The sequence below is a fragment of the Lissotriton helveticus genome, chromosome 2_1, assembly GCF_964261635.1.
Source record: "Lissotriton helveticus chromosome 2_1, aLisHel1.1, whole genome shotgun sequence".
Lineage (NCBI taxonomy): Eukaryota > Metazoa > Chordata > Amphibia > Caudata > Salamandridae > Lissotriton > Lissotriton helveticus.
Genome location: NC_136059.1, coordinates 540,452,580 through 540,475,598, shown reverse-complemented (window position 1 = coordinate 540,475,598; position 23,019 = coordinate 540,452,580). Strand labels below are relative to the sequence as shown.

At 44.1% G+C, this 23,019-nt stretch overlaps 1 protein-coding gene across 2 annotated transcripts in view; it reads right to left on the bottom strand.

Annotated features, from left to right (window-relative positions):
• The window catches only part of HOMER1 (homer scaffold protein 1), a 618,990-nt gene that overhangs the window by 378,751 nt on the left and 217,220 nt on the right, over nt 1-23,019 (bottom strand). The gene's annotated exons all lie outside the window — the stretch shown is intronic.

Here is a 23,019-nt window from a genome sequence, read left to right as displayed (position 1 = left end):
GTGAAGGAGGATCCAGCATATTATATGCCTCTGTGTACATATGGCTAACAGCTTTGGTGCTAAGTATACATTTATAGGTAGTGTAGAATACAGGCGGTAATACATCCGATTCTGGCAATTTACCTGTGGACAGCTTCATCCAGCATCAGGGATTCATCCAGAGTTTCTATGTACTCTCGGGTCAAGTTGTAGATGGGTATCTCCTCCAGGCACGTTTGCATTCGCCCTGCTGTTATCCCCAGGGGAGCTCAGTGCAATTGCTTATAATATTCTACAAAAGAAGCGTTCATCTCTCCTTGTGAATTTACAATCACTCTGCCTCATTACAGAGTGCACAGATAGAGACCCAGTTTTTTGGCTTTCAGGAGTTCACCTGTGCAATGTTAATCAAAGATTATAATGACCGACTCAATGCGGTTGCCTGATAGGAGTGACAACTGAATCCCGGATCTGACAACTCTGCAGAAGTGATTATCCTGGACCTGACAACTCTGCAGAAGTGATTATCCTGGACCTGACAACTCTGCAGAAGTGAAAGTTTACCCGGCCTCACTTCGGAAGTCTGATCGGCGTAACTGGCCACATAAGAAATCGACCTCGAAGTGAATATCCCGGTACTGACAACTCTGCAGGAATTAACATGATAGGCCCTCTAACAACACCGGCTTCAGTTTAACCAGGAATCAATCCGGTTATCGTTAGGCTGCCACCCCCCCCCCACACAGTCCTGATGAAGACTCGCCTTGACTACACAATATCGCGCATATAGGGTTGAAACGTCGCGATACCCCCCAGTCCAGCTCAAGGCCCTGCTTGCAAAAATACTGAAATGAAATAGAGCAGCAGGGTGATTATATTTGTATATCTGTTCACCCTGGCCTCTTTCACTACTTGTAAATATCTTATTCACCTTGTACATATCACAAATTCAAACGTGTCACTGAGCACAATATGTCACTTGACCACAACTCACCTTGACTTTCACCTTGTTGGCAGCCATGTATATGAAATTTATGATATGTGGATATATATACATGATGCAATTTTTATAAAATATCCCAATACTTTGAAACCCTGATTCTTTGCTTTTATTGGGTGTTCCAGAAAATGTTTTCACATTTAACCTGTGCATAAAGAAACTGTTTTTTAAAATTGAATTGTATTTATAAAGAAATATTTTGGTTACACCCGACAGAACCACTGTACTTTTTGCAGATCAAAATGTATATACATAACTATAAATACCTAGAAATGACCCCCTGTCATTGCACTGTGGCTTCGTAGATCAGAAAGACGTGTACCTGGTGGGCACCTATTGTCCAGGGGCCATGTCGACGTGCAACCTGAAAAAATACGGTGATGATTTCTGAAAATGGTCAAGAAACTAATGGCTCCTGGTGCAAGTAGTCGCACTGCAACAAGATAGGCCCATTCCACAGTAAGCAACTTCGGATTGCCGTTGTGTATTTGTTCTTTCAGCCATTCCTCTAAGAAGAGTTTGACACATTGTATTTCAGCCTATTCAGAAAGTCCTACAAGGCGCATATTATTGGGCCGTGAGAGGAAGTCTGCATCTGTTGCGTATCGATATCTTGAGGGTGCCTCTTGCATGGTACATGATGGGGTCCCACTCCGGTCTTAATCAGGAGGTCTCCGGTCTGGGTACTGTGCTGAAGGAGCCCCTGGAGCTTGGAGGCCCCCGCACTGCAGGGCTTGTGGGGGCCTTTGTTATGCCACTGGTCTGCATCCTTTGCTCTGAATTGAAGAGTTTGTTTCTATATCTGTAGGATCCTGCAGCTGTATTTGGAATTCCACCATCGTGGGTATCCTTACTCCCAAATTCTATTAATATTTGTGGCTCTCGCAGTCAGGTTCTTACTATCAACTCTTAGTAGGTCGCTATCAAGCATGACTATCTGGGCTTCGATTGGGTGCAGTGTCTCTAGGACTGCTTGTACAGTAGTATCAAATTTGCTGGAGTACTTTTCTAATGTGATCTTCAACCCTTTGACCCGGCCTCCATTAGCTCCTCCACCAGGCATACTCATAGATGGATGTTTAGAGATAAGGTGCGTTTTGTTTGTTTTAGATTTCACTATTGTTACCATGTGGTGGTGTTCCAGTTCTTAAGCTTGGCGCGGCCACCATCTCCCCTCGACTAAATTGCAGTCTTTAAGTATCGAAGGAGACCCTGCAATGTAGGAATTCAAGATTGCGCTCTACTATAGTGTTTCAGCACAGGTTGTTCCCTTTATATCTCAATTCAGGGGTGATCTTTGCTCATGCTGCTATAATAACAAGCTGCCTATCCCTGTGTCTTGAGAAGGCCCGTCACCTCTTCTGTATATGAGCCCGGGTCTCATATTAGTGGGCTTCCCTTGTGCTGATTTTAGTCAATGTTATGTTGAGCCCCAGTTCTGTGATCTCCATAAACTTCAAGGCATTGTTTCCATACTTGTCCCACAACATGGGAGAAGCAATCACTAGGGTCTTGGTGCTCCTGATCCAACCTACCAAGGGCCAAACTGCTTCAAAACCATCATATCGCTTCGCACATACACACCTTTTGCATCCTATTGTAGTTACATCCAATACTTATGTAGGTTCAATCTTTGTCACCTACAATTCCTGTTACGTAAGGACCCATCATCAAGCTTTCATATGAATCCTTGGGTCTGCTGCTAACCAATAGCAGGATACCATTAGCAGACAGACAGCCCACGGAGTGGGGCGCCCTTGATGGTCACAAAATCAGCCGCAGTCTGGACGTGTGGGCCAACATATCCTCTGATACTCACCTGCTTGTCTCCTCTGTCTCCATTCACCTACAGATGAAGGAGTTTGGTCTCACAGGCCAGTTTCAGTTGTGCAGGGCTTTTCTCCCTCAGTCACCCCATCCATGAGAAGCTGGATCGTCTTCTTCTCCTGCCCAAAGTAGGGCGATCCACTGAGTCTTGAATTTGAACAGGGCAATGTGCGCTCATATAGGCTCAATCGTCTTCATGTTCAACAACCACTCACTGCCTCCTGGTTTCTCCGTGGTCAGGCCAACTCCCCAACTGCCATTGTTAGTTGGCAGCAAGTCATATATGACACACCAGCATTCACCTCAATCCTATGCTAATTTTTGTTTAAAGTGACTCTTTTCAGTGCAGGAAAAGCGCAGGTTAGTCAGACTGATCTAGGGGAACCACTTCCGGCCAACTTTGTTCAGGATATTTGGAGATGAAGGACCGTATCCTCAGGAGAGATGGAACAACACATCTTACTGAATATTGCACATGGCCACACCCCTAATAGGCCAATTTATTAGAACCACGTCTATGTTTGATGAAACCTGCTTGAACCTTCTTTATCAACTCCCATGTACCCAAGCTCAGCATTAGGGGCTTGATGTACAAAGATCCGTTCATAAACCAGTGTGCACAAATTACACACCAACTAGTTTTTAAATGGGTATGCAATTTACACTGTGACCTATGAACTAACAGGTTGCGTTAGAAACTATACATTTGCAACAGGAGTTGCAAAACACGCTAACTAACATCAATTTGTGAAACTGGAGTAGTGCGCTTTCATAAAGAAGCAGTGTCAGTTTACCAGCCTGGAAGACTTTAGTGTATCTGTCTACCTCGTCCAGCTTGGACGGTAGCTGATGGCGAGAGGCTAACGTTTTGACCCTGACGATAGTGTGACAAATGGGTGACATTCCCATCACTACCCCGGTTTCAGAGTGAACAACTGAAACTTAGGATATTCATAAGAAAAAACGCAGCGCGAAGGAGTGAGGAGAAAAAGTAATCACTAAAAATCCCCATAAAAATACCTGAAGAAATAAGGTACTGTATATAGGGGAGGACAAATCAAGCCTATAAAGAAGAAGGGATCCTAATCCTGAGGAGGTCTGTAGACCCCCCTTCCCTCCACGAGGGGCTCAGAGAAGCCCGAAACATGTAGATAAAATAACACAATTCTTTAGGGGGTACAGATACTAAGAACCCTGTAAAAACCCACGATAATTATTTTAATCCTGCCTGGGGACATTTGAAATAAAGAATGAGTGAACATTTGCATAGGTAGTTTTAATAATTGTTTGGATGTTGAGAGAATCCACTTAATGGAAGAAAAGAAATTTCGCTCCATCATTTGACGTTGGTCTGCGTCATGATGTTGATGCGTGTCCTATGATGAAGCATGACCCTATCTACTGTGTGAGGGCAGTATTTAAAACAAGTGGGATTTTCCAAATGCTGAGTGACAAGCAGCTTCCAGGGACGGATTACTCCCCCGTATTGCTCGTTACCTTCCCAGTGTGTGTGTGTGTGAGACAAGGAGATGAATAACATGGGGCAAAGGCATACAACAATGGGAGTTGGCAGCCCTAGGAGATGGAGCTGTAATAAGGTTTTTTTTTAACTTGTGTTCCCTTTTACTGTCTCCTTCCTTTCCTTGGGTTCAATTGTACCCGGTTTACTGTTAGATGTTCACCAAATAGGTAGGGGAAATAATTACTGTAAAAATGAAAAGGTTTGCTCACTCTTTGAAGCTCGGGGTGATTGGAAATGTTCTTGTATTTAAAATCAAGAGATTTGCAAAAAAGTAATTACTCAAACCACTGACACGAAAAGTGACACATGAAAAGTGCCCATCACCCACTATTGTTGACTTTTTTCATAAGTCCCGCCCTTTCTCGACAGAGTATTATGGTTCCCTCATTTGTCAGGTGCATCTACTATAGGACCACTTTATTTGAATTGAAGTGCTTAAGAAATGTCAGAACTTTCTTTGCTGTTAATGGAATTATTTAGAAACTTTGACTTAAACCAAAAAGCATAAAACATTTTTTACAGCTTTATAAACAACACAGAATAGAACCTACAGTACAGTTTCAGTCACTAGATATACAAAACAGACAGGGAATGACAGTACTCCCCTGGTGAACTAATTTACAAACAGAAATAGAATAAATATATCTTATGGCAAAATACAGAATATATATATTAGACACATATTAAGTAATTCTCAAAAAGAAATTTGCACTACTACAATGAAGTCTATCAACTGCTTTGGTATGTTAGTTAAAAAAATAATAATAGGACTGAACCTTCCAGAGAGAAGCACCAATATAATAAATTCTGTGACACAGAAAGAAAATGTACTTTTCCGACCCCTCTCACTGCTTCATCCCCACCACTCTAAGCAAACTAGAAAGATATTACTATATTAACATCTAACAATTAACAAGTGTAATACCAAAACAAAAAACATTACAAGAACATTAAACTCAACAACAGCACAATAAAGAAGCACACACACATTTAGAATTAAATCACAGCACAACTCCCAGATCTCCACCCAACAATCCAAACCAAGATATGTGCTAAAGATATATGCTGAAAACTAAAACTTTACTGTCTAACATGCACGAATATATGATCAGATGCAACTGGGTGAATATAAAAGTAGGAACATTTAATGACAAGTAATTAAGAACATCTTGAAAAGACACTTGAAGATGATCACATACATGAGCACACTTTACAGTTGACCTGCGACTCGCACTGCCACAGTTGGTGTGAGTCATGCCTAAGATTGTTCACAACGTTCACATCTAATTATCATACATACAAGGAACACTAAACATGGAGAGGTCGGATTGGCCACATTACTGAGTACCTTAAGCATGTGAAGTGCTATACCTGGGTTTCTGGCTGGCTTTTTAGCTTCATCTAAGCCCAAAGGAAAGGGGTTGGATTTGTTGACGGCATTGGCTTCATCTTGTGATGAGTTTTGTAAAGTCGTGGGCCCTAGACCCACTTACTAAATAAAGGAGTGACACAGACACATGCTTACTGCACATATAACTGGCTACGAGCACGGGCACTTTGTCCTTTTATTGGCAGGCCCCCGTCACTCGTGACGCTTGTGTTGGAAGGGTGTTGGGTGGGAGTAAAAGCCAGCCCTCTGGGAGAGGCTGGTAAAAACACTAGTATGTGTCCAGCAGTACACTACATTCCTCCCAAAATTTATCAAAAACAAGTCCAAGCTGTGGGAATAAAACCAAAACACACTAGGCACCAATTAGTCTTTCAGGACAGCAGTGGACAGCTGCAGCTGGGAGCCCCCGGGGCAGCTCTGCATGCATCTATGGTTTAACCAGTTACCACTGGGCACAAACACAGTGTAGATGGAGTCCAGAGTCTTTGACTGCATGTCAGTTGGGTCAATGTTCTCTTACAAACTGTTGGTCGATCCTGCATGGGCTCGCTGTGATGCAGATGGTATCAAACAGTTCAAAGTTGATGCATCAGGAGTATTGTGGTGTCCGCTGCAGAGCTTTCTCTTAGAACGCCCTGACTCCATGATGGATGACCTGGTCAAGACTGGAATGGCAGCATTGATGTTTGGGACGTCTTCCTCTGAGGTCCCGGTGCCTCCAGTTTTAGCTGCAAAGCCACAGTGGCGGCTCCTCCACTAAGGCGGAGAAGCGTTGCCTCACTGCGTCTGCTGCAAGCTGAATACAAAAAACAAAATGATAATAACGTTTTTTATTAGACTATTTTTTGCTTTCAGCTTGCAGCTGAAGCTCAGCGGGCAGGGCTGGGCTCCCCGCGTCACAAGGGCAGGAGTGGTGGCAGCACCTAAAGTGCATATGAAGCTTTGGCCAGTCATCTCGGGTCAGCCAAGTCACGCACGCTCTGCATGTTCTCCACGCAGGCTGTATTGCAGCCTGGGTGGAGAACATGCACAGTCTACCAGCCCCTGTCTGAGCACCGAACCAAGACGCTCAGACCAATCACAATGCTGCTAGTGCAGCATTGTGACTGGTCAGGGTATTCTGGTTGGTTGTATGCTTCCTGTCGAGAGGAAGACGGAGAAAGAAAAGGCAGCGGCTGGCAGTAAAGAGGTAAGTGCTATTTTCTTTAATATTACCCTCATCCCTCTTTCCCACTTTCCCCTCGGCCCACCTCCCCTGGTCGGTAGCAGCTGCTACTGCAAACCCATAGAACTAACCCATAGCTGAGCCACCTCACCAACACTGCCTTGGTGAAAGCTGCTGAATCTGTGCTGCGCTATCACTGAAAATTTTAATGCCGCCGACTAGGGAAATATCAGAAGACAGAAGCAATGGTGGACGCAGGACAAAGTCAGTGCTGGCAGTCTCAGTAATTGGTGCTATGCAATAGGGAAGCTATTGACTGCTGCCCAACAGAGGATCAGAAGTTCAATGCTCGCAGAGGTGACTGGCCTCCACGTTGCAGTAGTAATAGAGGACTCCTGATCACATACTGTGAATACAGGTCCACTTCCACTAGGAGTAAGACTTTGACTGTAGGGGATAAAGTACTATAATGTAACCATTGCTGGTGAGAAGCTGGAGATCTACCTATCCTCACAATATGCATTAGGACAGTGGCTATCTTATAATACCATGTAAGACAAGGAGCAGTTATGCTTCACCTAGTAGTACAGAGCACCCGATACCTTCAACGCATGGCACCTGCGCAGAAGTACTTTCTGGGTACTATACAGCCAGCAGGAATATGACAAATAGATATACTAGCTGACTAACTGTGGTGTGCTCATTGTACTTTGTCACAATATTCACTCTGCTTATTGTTGTACACCATTTATTACTGAGCTCTACCAAGTGTGTACAGAACGTTGATAAAGTAACTGGAAGCTCATAATATGGGCGCTCCAATGTGGTATCTGAAGGGATTTCTGGGATTGATAGGACTAGCACGCTCCAATGGCCCAACAACATTGTTTTACTTTCATGTTTTTTGGAGACTGAGTGCCTCTAACAGTAACACTGCCAGTGGCATTGACGCGTGACCTTCAGGCTCACTCCACAGCCACTTGTTCTTGCCACTTCTGCAGCACACCCGACCTGCAGACGTCATCCACCAGTTGAGCTAAAACCTGAAAGCTAGTCATCTGGGTGCTGTTCTGAAAGTACATCTAGGTGCTGATACCTAGTTCGAGTAATCATGGAACCACGTATCTGCTGCTCAGTCATAAGCTATGGACCAGTTCTGCACATTTTAATCCTCCTCTTCACCACAACTATTTAATTTCCATTGCATGTCTTCACCCATGGTTGGAAGATTACCAATGGCACACTGTAGCCATGCCTTCTTATGCCCGAGTCTAAAGTTTTTCTCTAGGAGGCCATAACAGGCATTCAGAATTCAGAACCTTGCCAACTTGACAAGATGGTGACGGTCACACTGGGTACACAAATGTCGGAAATCAAGAGCATCAAAGTGTGAAAGCGAGGAAGGTCACTGATTCCGAAGACAGGAGCTGAAAGAAAGATATATGTATTTTTGACACACTTGAGAATGATATGAAGGACAACATGATGTAATTTTTGTCATCCTTTTTGCATAAAGTGCTGGAAATCATATTCCCCTCCTCCAAAACCCAGAATTTCAAAGGGCTCAGAGTGCGATCCTGAAATTGGGAGAAGAAAGACACCCCAAGACATACCATTGCATGCCTACTGTAGAACCAGCAGGCCTAAGAGATTGTGCAATCTGCTGAAACATGGACCTTTTTAGTATGTCGGCCATTGGAGTCATATCTTCTATGGCTTCTTGCAGAACACAAAGCGGAAGAACACCTGGTCACTTCATCTACAACTCCATAAGTGGGATATCCTCATTGAACCATTGTGCATGGCGATAATGTGGGTGACAATGGATGGTCACTAGTAAATTTCAATGAGTCAGATGACCTTCAATGCACACACACACACACACACACACACACACACACACATTTGAAGACTCTTCGAAGGAGGTAAACTTGTCACCATCACCCCCAAGTAACAGTCTGGAATCATCTAAAATGTGGGAGGATATCAACCCTGATGCTGCACCTATTCTTCTTAGCAGTTCTCATCAATAAGATGGATAAATAGGGAAAACACACAGGGAGAAGTCACACCGAAGAACTAAGAAAAGTCGAGCCCACTACCTACCCCCACACCCCATAAAACCTCAGATGATACCAGCTGAAATGCAGACATGAGTTCAGTCGAACAATGCTAAGATCATCTGCCTATTTTGCGTTTGATAACCCTGAGGCAGAATTGTTTCATGGCTGTGTCAGTGGCACAAACTAAAATGGGCACTGTCCATTCCTCTCTGGTCCTCAGCACATTCCCATAATCTACTCTGAATAAATAGGGACCAAATTAGATCTACATCTTCCTAAACTATTCATCTTTGTAGTTAACTAGCATCTGCAAGGATTAAGGATATTGGCTACTGTAAAGACACTCTGCAAACATATGAGGAGGAATTGCCCACTGGTTCCAAGCCAAGAGACTACTGGAAGTACTTGATCGAATATTTGCAAACGAATCAAGTTGACTAATTGTGCATCGTTTTGTAATATGTAATATGTTATTTACAGGTGACATTATATAATTGCAACATACTGGATGATGGATGTTGTACTACGGTCTGTATGTTGTCCACTTGTTATGGACATTGTATGTCTTTGAAAATGGTAATAAATAAATATTAAAAAAAGAAAAAAAAACTAGCACCTGCTGGGCCCTGCTTCTAATACTTGTCACACAATATATCACTGTGATGGGGGTTACCAGTCCTAACTACATCTTACTCAGACAAAATTCACAATTTTAGTTACTCAATCCTGCTCTTTGTGGATAATGTTATCCTTACTTATGCAAACCAGATAACCCACCATACTATAGACTTGATGTTGTTTATTTGCACAATCGTATGTATGGCAACCCCCGGTTCTCTATTCTTTTTTAATTCCTATGTTCCTTGCTTTCCTAACTGCAAACATTCCTTGATTCATCACTACTGATACAAAATATGAGACAGATTTTTCACATTTTCTGAAGTAAAGTGTCAAGCTCTACATAACGATTCTCTTATTTCCTTGACTCATGTCTTGAAAGTTGTTCACTGTAACACAGAACAAGTTACAATGCCTAATCTAGTAGAGACTGTATCTAGCTGCAGATTCCTTACCTTCGAATAATCCCCAGGCATCGACTGGAACCAGAAATTTTCAATTAGTAACCCTGCGTGTTGGTAGGTGGCATCATTCGGCTCTGCGTTGGCATCGTCAGCGCCGGAATTAAAGGTCACAGTGCCTGAATAGGTGGCATCTTAGTGCACGGACATCAGTTTTATTTTCGCGACTTTCCACGCCAGAAACACGGAGCCACGAGGAACACCGACAGACTGGAAGGCATGTCGAATGCCCTTTAAGGGTACCATTATACTGTGATCCATTCGCAGAGTGTGGAGGAGGTAGGGTCGGTAAGGAATCTGCAGCTAGAAAGTCTTGACCAGATAAGGTGTTAGCAAAGGTAAGAAACTTGTTCATCTGATACAGACTTCTAGTCGCAGAATCTTTACCTCAGAATAGATACCCAAGCAATGACTCCCCAGAGATCGTTCTGAGAAATAGATTTCAGACCAACAATCCGTGCAGAACCAAACTAGCAAAATGCCTGTGACAATGGACCGGTCTGTCCAAGCAGTAATGTTAAGTAAACGTGTGCAGAGATACCCATGTAGATGCCTGACAGATGTCCAGGACAGGGACTCTGCGAGCTAATGGAGTATTCACAGCCTTGACTCTGGTGGAATGATCAAGCAAACCCACAGGGGGTTGCTTTTTGGCCAGTGGGTAGCAGATCTTCATGCAGAGTACTACCCATTGTGAGATGGTCCGTTTCTGCTCTGCCTTCCCTTTCTTGGCTCCAGCATAGCCTATAAATCAGGTGTCTCCAACCAGTCGAACAGGAATTACCAGTAGGTTGCAGACACCTTTAAAGTAGCTCACAGACTTGAGCTAATTTTTAAATAAGCACTGGGTCACTTTTTCCTTTTAAAGTTAAGGAAAGGCTGAGTTTATGTTACATTATTATTATGAGGCTTCAGAAAGCAGGGTCTGACAACGGCAGTGGTCAGTCAGATTTACGACCCAGGCTGGGACACAGAGGGGAAGACCTATAGTACTGAGGTATTAAACTCTTAAATAAAAGTCTGTCAAATCAATATTAGACTGTGAAAACAAAACAATGTTTCTGAATGCCTATAAATGGGAAAAACAAACTGGAATATTCCCTTAGTAATTACGTTAACTCGTCATTTCACATTTCTCCCATTTCAAAGTGCCACAGTTACAAACAAAAGGGCTGTTGCTGCCAGTGGCCAGTAGACACTGCCATATTTATAAATGCCATTTTTTTTTAAATGGGAGAAATTTAAAGTCAAGAAAAACATGTCTATGAAACAATAGGTCTTTATTGTTTTTCTCTAGTTTCAATTACGTTCTAATGTTTTAAGCAGCATCTTTTTTCACTTTAAATTCCTCCCATTTAAACAAATGGCTGTATTTTTTCTGTTATAATATGGCACCGTGTCTACAGGCCATTGGGAGCAAGGTACATACTGTTTGTAAATGTGATACTTGGAAATGAGAGAATGGGGCATGGCCATAGCTCTGCTATTCTAGAAGTGCTAAAGCGCTAAGTCTGCCTTCTCACCAAAAGTAGGAGCCATCTAAAAGGGCATGTCCATGAACGAGGCTTGAACATCCCCCGAGAAGCCAGCGGTTCTCAGTCAGGCATTTCACCTAAGGGCCACCGACTATGAAATTGTTCTGCCCAGCGAGTCTGTAGGTCCAGTACACACCAGATGGTGAACGTTGATGCTTTCCCATTAGCAATAGCCTGAGAGAGTACTCCCCGGGCCTCATCCAAGACCATAGGCAGTACTTGTGCAACCGAATCCCAGATTGTATGGGTGTATCGGCCCAAGAGGCACATGGTGTTTACTGACTGCCGTGCTAGGATGGCAGAATAGAATATCCTCTTTCTGATGGCGTCTAGACTCTTTAAATCCTTTTTCGGAGTGGTAGGGAACGCGCCAGAATTGACGCAGGCAGTGGAGGCATGGACCACCAAGCTCTCCGGCGTGGGGTACTGTGTGAGGAAACTGGGGTCCCCAGGAGCGAGATGATGGCAGCGGGTAATTGTCCAGTGCATAGAAACCCCTACGCCCTGTGCAGGGCTTGGACCAGGCCCAAAGGAGGACTTCATTAAATGGGAGTAAAGATTAGGTGGGGGCCCCTGCCGGCTCAAGAACCTCTGTCAAGACATTTGTCTTGACTGCCACTCATGGTAGCGTAAGGTCCTAGACCTCAGCTGCCCTCCACACAATCAGTGCAAATGAGGCATCCTCCTCCATAGTCCAAGTCAGTGTTTGGTGAAGTTTTTAAACTACTGGCATCCGCCAGTTCCTCATACCAGCTGTCCCCTGGGTCATCAAGGGAATGTTGTATCCAAGGTATCCTTAAGGGTCATAGAACCCCTCGCATTCGTCACAGAGTCCAGGCTTGTCAAATGAAAAAAGGTGCTGACTTCATCTCGGAGGGAATGGCACCGGTCAGCGCCAGCTGAGGATGAGCCTGTCCGGCTCCGTGCCGGAGTCGGTTATAACAATAGGGTAGGTGCCGCTGTGGGCATCTGCAGCACTGAGAGTGTCACTACAGGAGCGGACAAGGAGGTTGCGGTCTCGTGGACAGCCCAGCTAGAGATCCAGCACCAGATCCAAAGGGCCCAAATGGCGCTGAGGGCAAACCTGGTGGTGGGAATCCAGTGTGGGCCTCTTCTACACCCAAGGGGCCCAAAGGCGCTCCAGAGGGGTCAAGCCGCGCTAAGATGAGGTACCTGGCCTCACAAAGTCTTTAAAGTTGGGTGGGTGTCGCTCTGGCTGCAGGAAAATCAGGGAGGTGTGGAGCGGACCATGCAGTGGGCTCCAAGGATGAGTGAGGCCTAGAGTATCGACGCTTCCATGTCTCGTCCAAGGACTTGGACGGGCGTAGAGAAGTCAAAGACCTCTACGACATGGTGTGGCAGACGTAGGTCTTAAAGTCGTGGTCCGCCTCCGAGCACCAAAGTCAAACAAAGTGTGTGTCTGTCACAGACATCTGCCTGTGACAGGCACCACATTGCTTGAAACCCGCTGGTTTCCTTAGGGACAGCCGTAGCATACCAGGAGAAGAAATTCTCAATTAAGTATTGGCAGAAAGTTGGGGAAAAGGTCAGTTAAAAATTGACTGGATGTAGCTTTTCACGGAACTGTGCTAACTGATGCGGAAAGAAAAAAACTGACTTCAGCGTGCTGCAGCGGCACCTATATGAGCACTACGCACATTACTTGCGACATGGACAGTGCAGACATGGAGCCAAACTACGCCTCCTACCGGCGTGCAGAGATACAGATCAGAAATTTCCAGATCCAGTCTGATGCCTGGGAATTGTTCTAAGGTAAGGAGTCTGTGGCTAGACATCTCCATCAGGTATAGAGAAGAGGCAGACCTACCGCTGCATAGCTCGTACGTTAAAGAAGAATTAAAGGTCAGAATCACCCCAGACACACCTCAAATCGTTGCATTTATACTGCACTTTCTGTACTCCTTGCATCACATGTCGGTGCAGTCCCCGGTCTCCTCTTTTTCCACCCCTACCACACACACTGAATGAGTCACTTATATGCTACAGGAGCATCCACCCGATGTACCATCCCAATTCTTACCTTCTCTTATGCCCACATTCACCTCCTTGACTTAACTGGTTGTCACAATGTAATACCCAGATACCCTTTCTTGCTGTGTTCTCTCACTAGGTCCATCCACTCTCCCGAGAACTGCACAGCTAATTATACTGCAACGGCATCCTTGTGAAATCTCCTACAAATAAATCATATCGACTCTACATATGGTCCTGAAGTCCCTCATAATTCTGTCACAGATTATCAATGGCCTTACCCCGGTCATTAAATGAAAAAAGTTCTTACCTGGCAACCAGATCCCCATGTATTTTTTGCTTCCTCTGTGAGACTCACCTTTCTACTAAGAAATCAGACCCACCATCAATAGGCTGCTCCAGCTACAGGAAGAGTGGAACGCCCTCCTATTTCATAAATCTTTTTTTTTATAAATCTTTCCCACATCACGTACTGAGAACTTGAATGGAATCTGCAGTTCAAATCACAAGAATCTAGCATAGATGGGGGGACAGCAAACGTTATACTGTTCATAGTGGAATGTCTACATTTTTCACCACATTCAAGAGACTTCTCACCGAATTTGACAGTTCAAAAGGTCTCATGTGTGGCATCTGAAATATTACAAATGATCTTATTCCCGACAGGTCCAAGAGGCTTGACACCAATGGGGGTAGACACAGAGGACTTCCTATTGAGTTGAAATAAGATTGTGCTTTAATGGACTCAAGGAGATTATTTGACCTGAAATAGGAAAACATTATTCCCTCAAGTGCACAGGTGGCAAGCAGAAGAACCTATTTCTGACTTCCGACTCGTTCGTCTATATCATTTCAGAATGTTCCAGCAGGGAAGGCCTCCTTGTGGGGCTTGCTAATGAAGGCCTCTGCTATTTTGAAAAACAAGGCCACAAAGTCTCAGATAGTCCCTGAAAAATCAATCAAAACTCTCACACTGCAATATTACCTACCCCGCCAATGGTATGCTCTTCGCCCTAAATAAAGCAAACTTAATTCACTATTTTGCTTCAGGGCAGAGTACACACTATCCATGCTTAAACTGTGGAATTATGATTAGGAAGAAAATGTGGGTCACTTATGAGCAGTGCAAAAAAAAAAACAAAGAGCCTATGGTTATGATGCCAGCTTCTCAGAGTAGGTGATAACCACCCACTAACTCAACTTCTTGATATTACCAGGGAGTTTGCTTCCTTCTATGCAAACTTGAATAAGTGTGAATCATATGATCTCTGATCAAGGGAAACTGAGTTTCCAGATGGTCCAGCAGCACCCTCCCTCTACACCAAAATGCACATTGGTGACATCACAGAGGAAGATATTAAAAAGGTGATTAACTCCTTGCCAATTAGCAAAGTAGAAAAGCTGTATATAGAAATTAATGTCACTTGGTTTCCACCTCTACTCCATAAAGTCTTCAAGGATCAAGAGAGACATATGAGATACACCCAAGTGTAAGAGGGCCAACATCAATCTACCAAAATCCGGCAAAAAAACATTGTTGTACATCAGCTACAGAGCTGTCCGTTTAATTCGGACAGGGAGATCTTGGCTATGGTGCTGGCCTTAAGAGTAAGACATTTCCAGCTTATAAGTGTATTTTAACCTGGGCAGGTCGTCCAAAAACTACTTTCCAAAAAATCTCAAATGCAAAATCTAAAACAAAAAGATGACATACTAATGCTTCTGTTGGATACGGCGAAAGCATTTGAAAAAGTTGGATAGAAATGCCTGTCCAAACTATAGACAAAGCTGATCAACAGTGAGCCTTCATTTACAAGCTACACTGACTTTATCAAGAACCCTCAGCTAAAGTATATTATGGTGAGTCAGTGTCAGAATCATTCTATGTTCAGAAAGGAATATGCAAAGGATTGCCATCTCCCCGCTGCTGTTCATCTTGGCTTTAGAACCCTACAAGGCAACATCAACTTATACAAAGTAACTCCTCAACAGTAGGTCCAGTGCAATTGTTGCTCTCTGTAAAAACATACTGCTGAAGTTATGCAAGATTGAGATTCCTCTATACGCCAATCTGACCAATATGGTGGGCCTTATCACTTGCCTTTCTACTCTCTCAGACTCAAAGGTTACCTGATGGAATAACAAAGCTATGTCTAGGTCAGACTAGTCTACAATGGCTCTATACCAGGTTACCATTCAAATGGGTCACTGCAAACGTGAAATACTTAGAAATCCTGCTAACCCCTGGTCTTACCAATATGGTTTGAGACAACCCATCCCTGCTATTGTAGACTTATTGTGATGGAGAGAATGAAGTCTCTCATTATGGGAAAAAGTTCTGACTGTGCGTATGGTTGTGGAGTCCAGGTTCATTAACCAATTTGGTATTGTACCTATCAAGATCCAAAGCTCTTCGTCATAGAAAACATACAAACTTGCAGATTTCTGAGATAGCAATAACCTGACACTACGCATTCAAACTACATGCAAACAAAAGTGGGTTTGGTATACTACCGGGAACATCACCTTCCATAAACTGCATACAGGTCTTCCTATACCTCTTAAATGCTATTCTAAGTCAAAACTGAGAAAGATTTGCTGAGCTGGATTTCATGGCTTTAGCACAAATGTTATGTTATGCCTGGAGTGGGTGTGGAGGAAAAACTACGAGGTTCAGGAAAGTTCTGCTTACAAGATACTGATTAGAGAATAATAAGTAGCCCTTAAGGAAGAAAAATCTAGCTATTGCACAAACAGAATTAAGGTTACACATTCATCAAAAGAGCTTTGTAAAATCGTTCAGCAGCTAACCGCAATCCCGGCCTCTCCAGAAACCGTAGGCTCACAAGAACTATACAACCAGCTAGCTGAGTTCTTTCAATCAAAAATGGCAAACACTTACAAAGAGCTTGAAGCTTCAAAGCCAGTAGCTGAAAACCTGACACCCTTAAGCAGAGATCTGCAGTCAGAATCTCCTAAATCTTTAAAACCTAAAGAGGAAACCAAAAATGGGCTTACAGTGTGTTTTATATCCTTACACCAGCATTGGTTGATCTGCACCTGCTGAACACCAAGTCGGGCTCTCCCCTTGAACCACGTGCACCCAAAACCCTGCTTATAGTGGATGGCCTAGTAGCACGCCCATTCTCATCCATGATGAACAAAGCCATCTCTTCTGGGTGCTACCCTCGGTAGTGGAAGGAAGCAGGCGTGAAGACAATTCTCAAGAAGCCCAATTCGGACCCCAATGACCCTAAAAACTACAGCCTTATCTCTCTACTTGCAGTTCCAGCTAAGATCTTGGAGAAACTTCTCAATAGCCACTTGATGGCGTTTGCGGGAGAACAGGGTTTGTTGGATAGGTCACAATTTGGATTCTGGGGGACAACTCAGAACCAAAACACCGTTGGTGTCTACTACGGACTGTATTAGGCAGCTAGTGGATGAAGGGCAGGGTGCGGCTCTGATTCTGTTGGATCTATCCACGGCCTTTGACACCATCTTCCTATCTGTGCTGATTGAACACCTACAGGAATTGGGTGTCACAGACCAGTCTCTGAAACTAATGTCTTCCTTCGGTAAGAGTAGATTCCAAAGGATGACAGCAAAACAATTCAACCCCTTCGCTGCGGGGTGTTTTTCCCCTCTGTACGGGGGGGGGGGGGTGCCGGACGCAGTGCCGCTGTGCTTGTGTCGAGCTCGGTTCGTCATGAGGCACAGAGCAGCTGCACTCATGACGAGCGGAGCTCGTCACAACCACACCCGTTTTTCGAACTTTCAGCACAGCGGAGTAATTATCCCCGCGTGCGAACGTTCCAACGGCTGTGTGCAGCTCAACCGTGCCTCATGACGAGCTGAGCTCGTCATGAGCATGGAAGAGGTTAAATTGGATGCGTATTGCCTGACGTGGGGTGCCACAGGGCTCATCTTTGAGCCTGACGCTCATTAATCAGTACGTTTTCACACATGCCAGGATCATAAGTGTCTTTGGGCTACAATCGTGTTGGAAGATATGGCAGCCACCACAGCTAACTTTAATCATTGTATAACAGTAGTAGCAGGGTGGATGAAAATAAAGTACCTGAAGCTGAATGGGGAAAAGTCAGAGGTGTTGTTTTTATGGAATAAATGCCTCTATCTGGGATGATAACTCGTGGCCTGAGACACTAGGTGCCTTATCCATGCCAAAAGAAAAGGACAAGAATTTAGGGGTGACCCTTGACTGCGAGCTCTCACTGGATCGGCCAACCGCACTGCCAAACTCACTGCTCCAACTTGTTTCTGACTTATTAGAATGCTCTCGGCACAGAAACAAGTGGCTCTGGCGTTGGTCTTGTCACAAATGGACTATTATAAAGCGCTTTACTTAGGCACCAACCATAGCACCCAATCCAAATTACACTTAGTGCAGAATGGGCTGGCTAGACTTACTTTAAACATTCCAAAATGGCATGATCTGCATATGTTCAAGGCCCGCTGCATAATGCACATTACCAGGCCAGGCCGGTGGGAATGAAGGCAATGTTCCACCAGTATATCCCTAGGAGAAACCTTCGCTCAGCTCACCTTTACTTGGTGACCGTGCCTTGAGTTCAGAAGAAATGATGGAGCGGCAGAGCTTTCTAGGTCACGGCAGCAAGACTGTGGAACTCGCTTCCTAATTATCTAACTTGTATCAAATTGCATTCTCCATTCAGGAAAGCCTTAAAGACCTTGATTTTTAGTCTTTTGGTAGATCCTCCACCTCGTTTTGTAACTTTGCTAAACTGCTTTTTGGCAGAATTGGACCACTGAGACTATTTATTTTTTTAAACAAATTTTTATTGTTTTTCCATCCATCCCAAAAAAAAAAAACAGGATGGCGGTCTAGTTACATACCCCAGACAGTTAGCAATGTCACAGTGTATAATCAGGTTATCTGAGGCACCAGACAGGCACCCTAGAATGTCCTTGCTAACCTTTCGGACACATTAACAAACACTCCAATAATCCCTCTCATCCATTGTGACTTTCCTACCCCAACTAACCCCCCTTCCTTCCGCCGTCGCCACCCCCCCAGGCGGGGGGCTGCAAGAGGTCAGTAGGACTGCTATCTCAGTGGTTCAACATATCTGATTGGGGGGTAGCTTCAGCTGGGTGTTGTCCGGTTTGCTTGTCTAGGGCCTCCTCTGGACGCATGGCTGGAGCACCTGACTGTCATAAAGCTACCCAAGTGTTAGCCTTTTGCCGCTACAGGGTAATCTATAGAGGCATCATCTGCATCCTCTTCGGGGATTTGAGTGCTACAACGAGTGCTTTCCAAGCTCTCACCCTTTCCAGGGCCTTTTCATTCCCTGTTCGATGCACTAGTTGTAACCTAATCACTCCTTTACACTCTGCCCATTTTATGAATTCTGTTTTCCACCTTGGTAAGCGGGGGCCCTGTTTAGACTTCCAATGTGTGGTAATGTTTCTCTTAGCCAATATCAGACCCAAATCTAAGAATGTACTAGTGATTTTATTCTTTGACAAGTGAGGGAACCAGTGTAAGGGTCGGTTTGAGCTCTCTGTCAGTAAGGTCTGATAGTATTGTCGCCAACTCTTTCCAATAACTGTTGAGGAGCAGGCATTCCCAGAGCATGTGCTTAAAATCTGTGCTTTCAGCATTACATCTCGGGTAGGCTGCTGATTGTGTTGGACCAATGAGACTATAGCGCCTTGATGCATATAGGCATTTGCTCTGCTCTATAAATCTTGCTTAAATCAAGTCATGTACAGCATACCATAGCCAACAGTGGAAATAGACAAACCAATACGTAATGTAATGTTCCACAGATAAAAAACTGCCCGTATGGCACTAAAGACTAAAATTCTCTTATACCTTAACACTCCAATGGGGTTAAATTCTGAATGATGGTCATCCTTTACAGTGATCAAAATCACACTAAGGATCTAAGAGAGAAACCCCGGAGGAGAGCGTATCACTCCCTATCAATGTCTTTAAATCACAAAAGGATACGTCCTCAGCCAACTAAGGGGGAGAGGGGGGGGAGGGGGTTGATTAAAAGAAGATTTTTTCTTTAAGGACAAGAACCCTCACTCACCCGAAAGTGACATGCTTCATCATGGGGCTCCCTCCTCACACCGGGCCCGCAAGTTCCCAGATGTGGGCTACGACTCTCCACCGAAAGGAAATTACTGGAGAGGAGCTGAGGTGTTTTCAATGGGGGAGGCTAATGAGATGAGTGAGTAAGGGGTAGAGTGCATAAGAAATAGGTGAAATGTTGAAAACTGTCTCAAGAGACCCAATAACTTTATTCAATGATACCCTTGGACAGGAAGAAAGGAATACTAGGTGTTAAGAACAAATATACCCCTGCTCTCGGCGACTACAATTATAAAAAGAAGGAAAACAAATGGCAGTGATGTGGGTGCGATTGACTACTCAGTCTCATCTAGTAAGCATCACATGGAACAAGGAAGCATCGAATAGATAATGTGGATCCCATACAAGTGTGTAGGAAAGAAGGAGGGTTGGTCTTAAAGAGGAAGAGTGTGTCCAGCTTCTCTCACGCAGAAAGTCTTTAGACAATAATAAACATATCTGGCTCAGTCACACATAACAAATGCTCACCTACCCAAGTGAGAGGGGTACACCCCGTCTATGATTGGCGAATATGTTGTGGAACACACGATTCAACCCAAAAGATATTGGGCCCTGATCCCCCAAAAAAGGAACAGTAGAGTGATCAAGACGTTAAGCGTTCAGAACTCATTGTTACATAGTAATTACGAGTTATGGCATCGCGGATAAATGCATGTACTTTGCCGCCGTATTTAGAAATAGCTCCCAAGCCGGTCATGGTAGCGGACTAGCTTTCTTATTATCAGTACCAGGTCGAGTATCAAGTCATAGATGCTCACTCACCCGTTTCTCAGTCCAAGATCACCTCACTCTGGCAGGGTCCTGGCAAATGGCTGAAACAACGAAACCGGGAGCTTGAAGAAGGGGAGACGGGCGGAAGTGACATCAAGCGTTACGAACATCATCTTCGCTAAGGGTCATGGGAGTATTGTAGTTTGTAATCCACACAAGTATTGGTACAGGTCCCTGATTAATAAAACAACGAGCAGCAAAGTTGCATAAATCAGTATATATGCAGATCCCAAAAGCAGAACAATTTGAATTTATTGATTTGTATAGAGCTGAATCACACCGAGGGGTATCTCTGCGCTTAGGACGGAGGGTTTAAGCCAGATCAAAGGGCTCAGAAAAGTTGGGTTTTCAGAAGCTTCCTGAACTGAGAAAGGCTCTGAAAGTTACGGAGCTGAAGGGGTAGCTCATTCCAAAAGGCAGGGACAAGGTAAGAGAAAGCTTTACCGCCGCTGCGCGCCTTTTTAATTCTAGGGGTGCATAATAAAAGTTTAGAGCCTGATCTAAGAGGACGTGAAGGGGTGTAGTTGATCAGTTTGTTGGAGAGATAGGAAGGACCTTGTTCATTAAGAGCCTTAAAGATGGTGCAGCCTATTTTGAATTTTACCCGCTTTCTCACAGGGAGCCAATGGAGTTTATTGAGGTGGGGAACAGAGAGTGTTTTCCACCACTTGTAACTTATTAAGGGAGGCTTTGTTTGCCGGAAATAGTGTTACAATAATCTAGTCTACTTAGTACCAGGGCTTGCATCAACGTTTTTTTGGTGGAAGAGGGTAGAAGGGGAAAGATCCTTCTAAGTAGACTAAGAATGTAGAAGCAAGTGTCAGCAGTGGTGTTGGCATGAGAGTGAAGAGTGATGTTTTGATCGATCCTGATGCCTAGGTTCTTGACCACTTCCTTGGGGGAGGGGGCATTTCCCATCTCCTCAGGCCACCAACTGGGCGACCAGTATATATATGCTTCTCCAAACAGCATGATTTCGGATTTTTCGGCATTTAATTGGAGAAAATTAATCCGCATCCAGGCAGCAATAGCCTTAATGCCTTCAGAGAAGATGAGCTGTATATCTGGTATGTTTATATCAAATGTGAGGAGGAGTTAGGTGTCATCTGCGTATGATATGGGATTAAATCCTAAGGATCTCATGAGTTTAGCCAGGGGGGTAACAAATATTAAAAAGGGTGGGGCTCAGACACGAGCCCTGCGGGATCTCCTTGGTCACTTTGGTGGGTGTAGATTTGTAAGTCCCTAGAGTAACGGTCTGTGTTCTATCAGTTAGGAAGTCAGTCATCCACTTCAGTGCAAACCCCTGAACACCGATGTCTCGAAGTCTCTCCAGTAGGATTGGATGTGAGATGGTGTCAAATGCAGCTGTCAGGTCAAGCAGCACCAGGAGTGCTGCCTGACCATTGTTTAGTGCCATTGGGTTTGTGGCTTCATGGAGGCTGCCTTATCTAAAGTGTTTAAGATGAAGGAGTTAAAATGAGATAATTGCTGTTAATTCCTGATAATTGCTGAACAATATTTAGTGTTCGGTGGTCATAAAAGTCGATTTTAGTGACGTGGTCTGATTCAATAAAAATTGCCTATTGACTCAACCACTGACTATCAATAAAGGTTCAAATGACAACATCAGTGACAAATAGATAGTATACCGGTGTATTTACCATGTATTAAAAGGCTGTCATGACCACAAATACCAAACCAACTAAAGTAAGCGTCTTACTAATTTACACCCATGTCGTGTTATGACAGAAATGAGATTGGCTAAAGGGCTGGTAGATGAATCATCTGCCCAAACTGGTCCAGGGAATGTCATAATTCAGTCCCTGTGTGTCACAACGAAGTCTGTAGATCCATCTCTGTTCCCTGTGGAACAGGAAAGTTTCACGGGTACCCATCTCTCTAACAAAGTTAGGTTTGTCAATAATCATCCAGTGAATATCATCTTCTGTATGTCCTGCACTGAGGAAGTGTAGTGGAAGTTTAGTGTTGTCTTTCTTGCATCTGATGGAACTATGATGCTCACCTATCTTCAACTTCACCTTACTTGTAGTCATGCCTACGTACAGTAGATTACATGGGCAGTGCAAGAGATAGATCACCCCTTCTGTATTGCAATTTGTCAAGGAATGTAGTACCCACGAGGTAGTGTGGCCCAAATCTACAGAGAGTATTCTCGATGTAAAGGGACAGATGGAACATGAGCCACAGAGATAATGTCCCTTTGCTCGTGTAGGTGATCCTAATATGTTCTGTCTAACCGGAGTGAGTGCACTCCGTTGACGTGTGTGCACTATCATGTCTTTGATGTTTCTGTTCCGCTTTAAAGCAAATTGAGGTTTCGGCAATTGTTTGGATCCATTGTTTAGAATGTGCCAACTCCTATTGATTGATTTCTTCACCACATTTGTCAGATGGATGCAAGTATTGACACACACTGGGCAATCCATCATGGTCTTTGTGACAGTGTAAAGTAGGGCTTCCTGATTATTATTTCTTGCTCTTTTACTTGCTTTCTGTACAACTTCGGTTGGGTAGGCTCGTTGTTTCA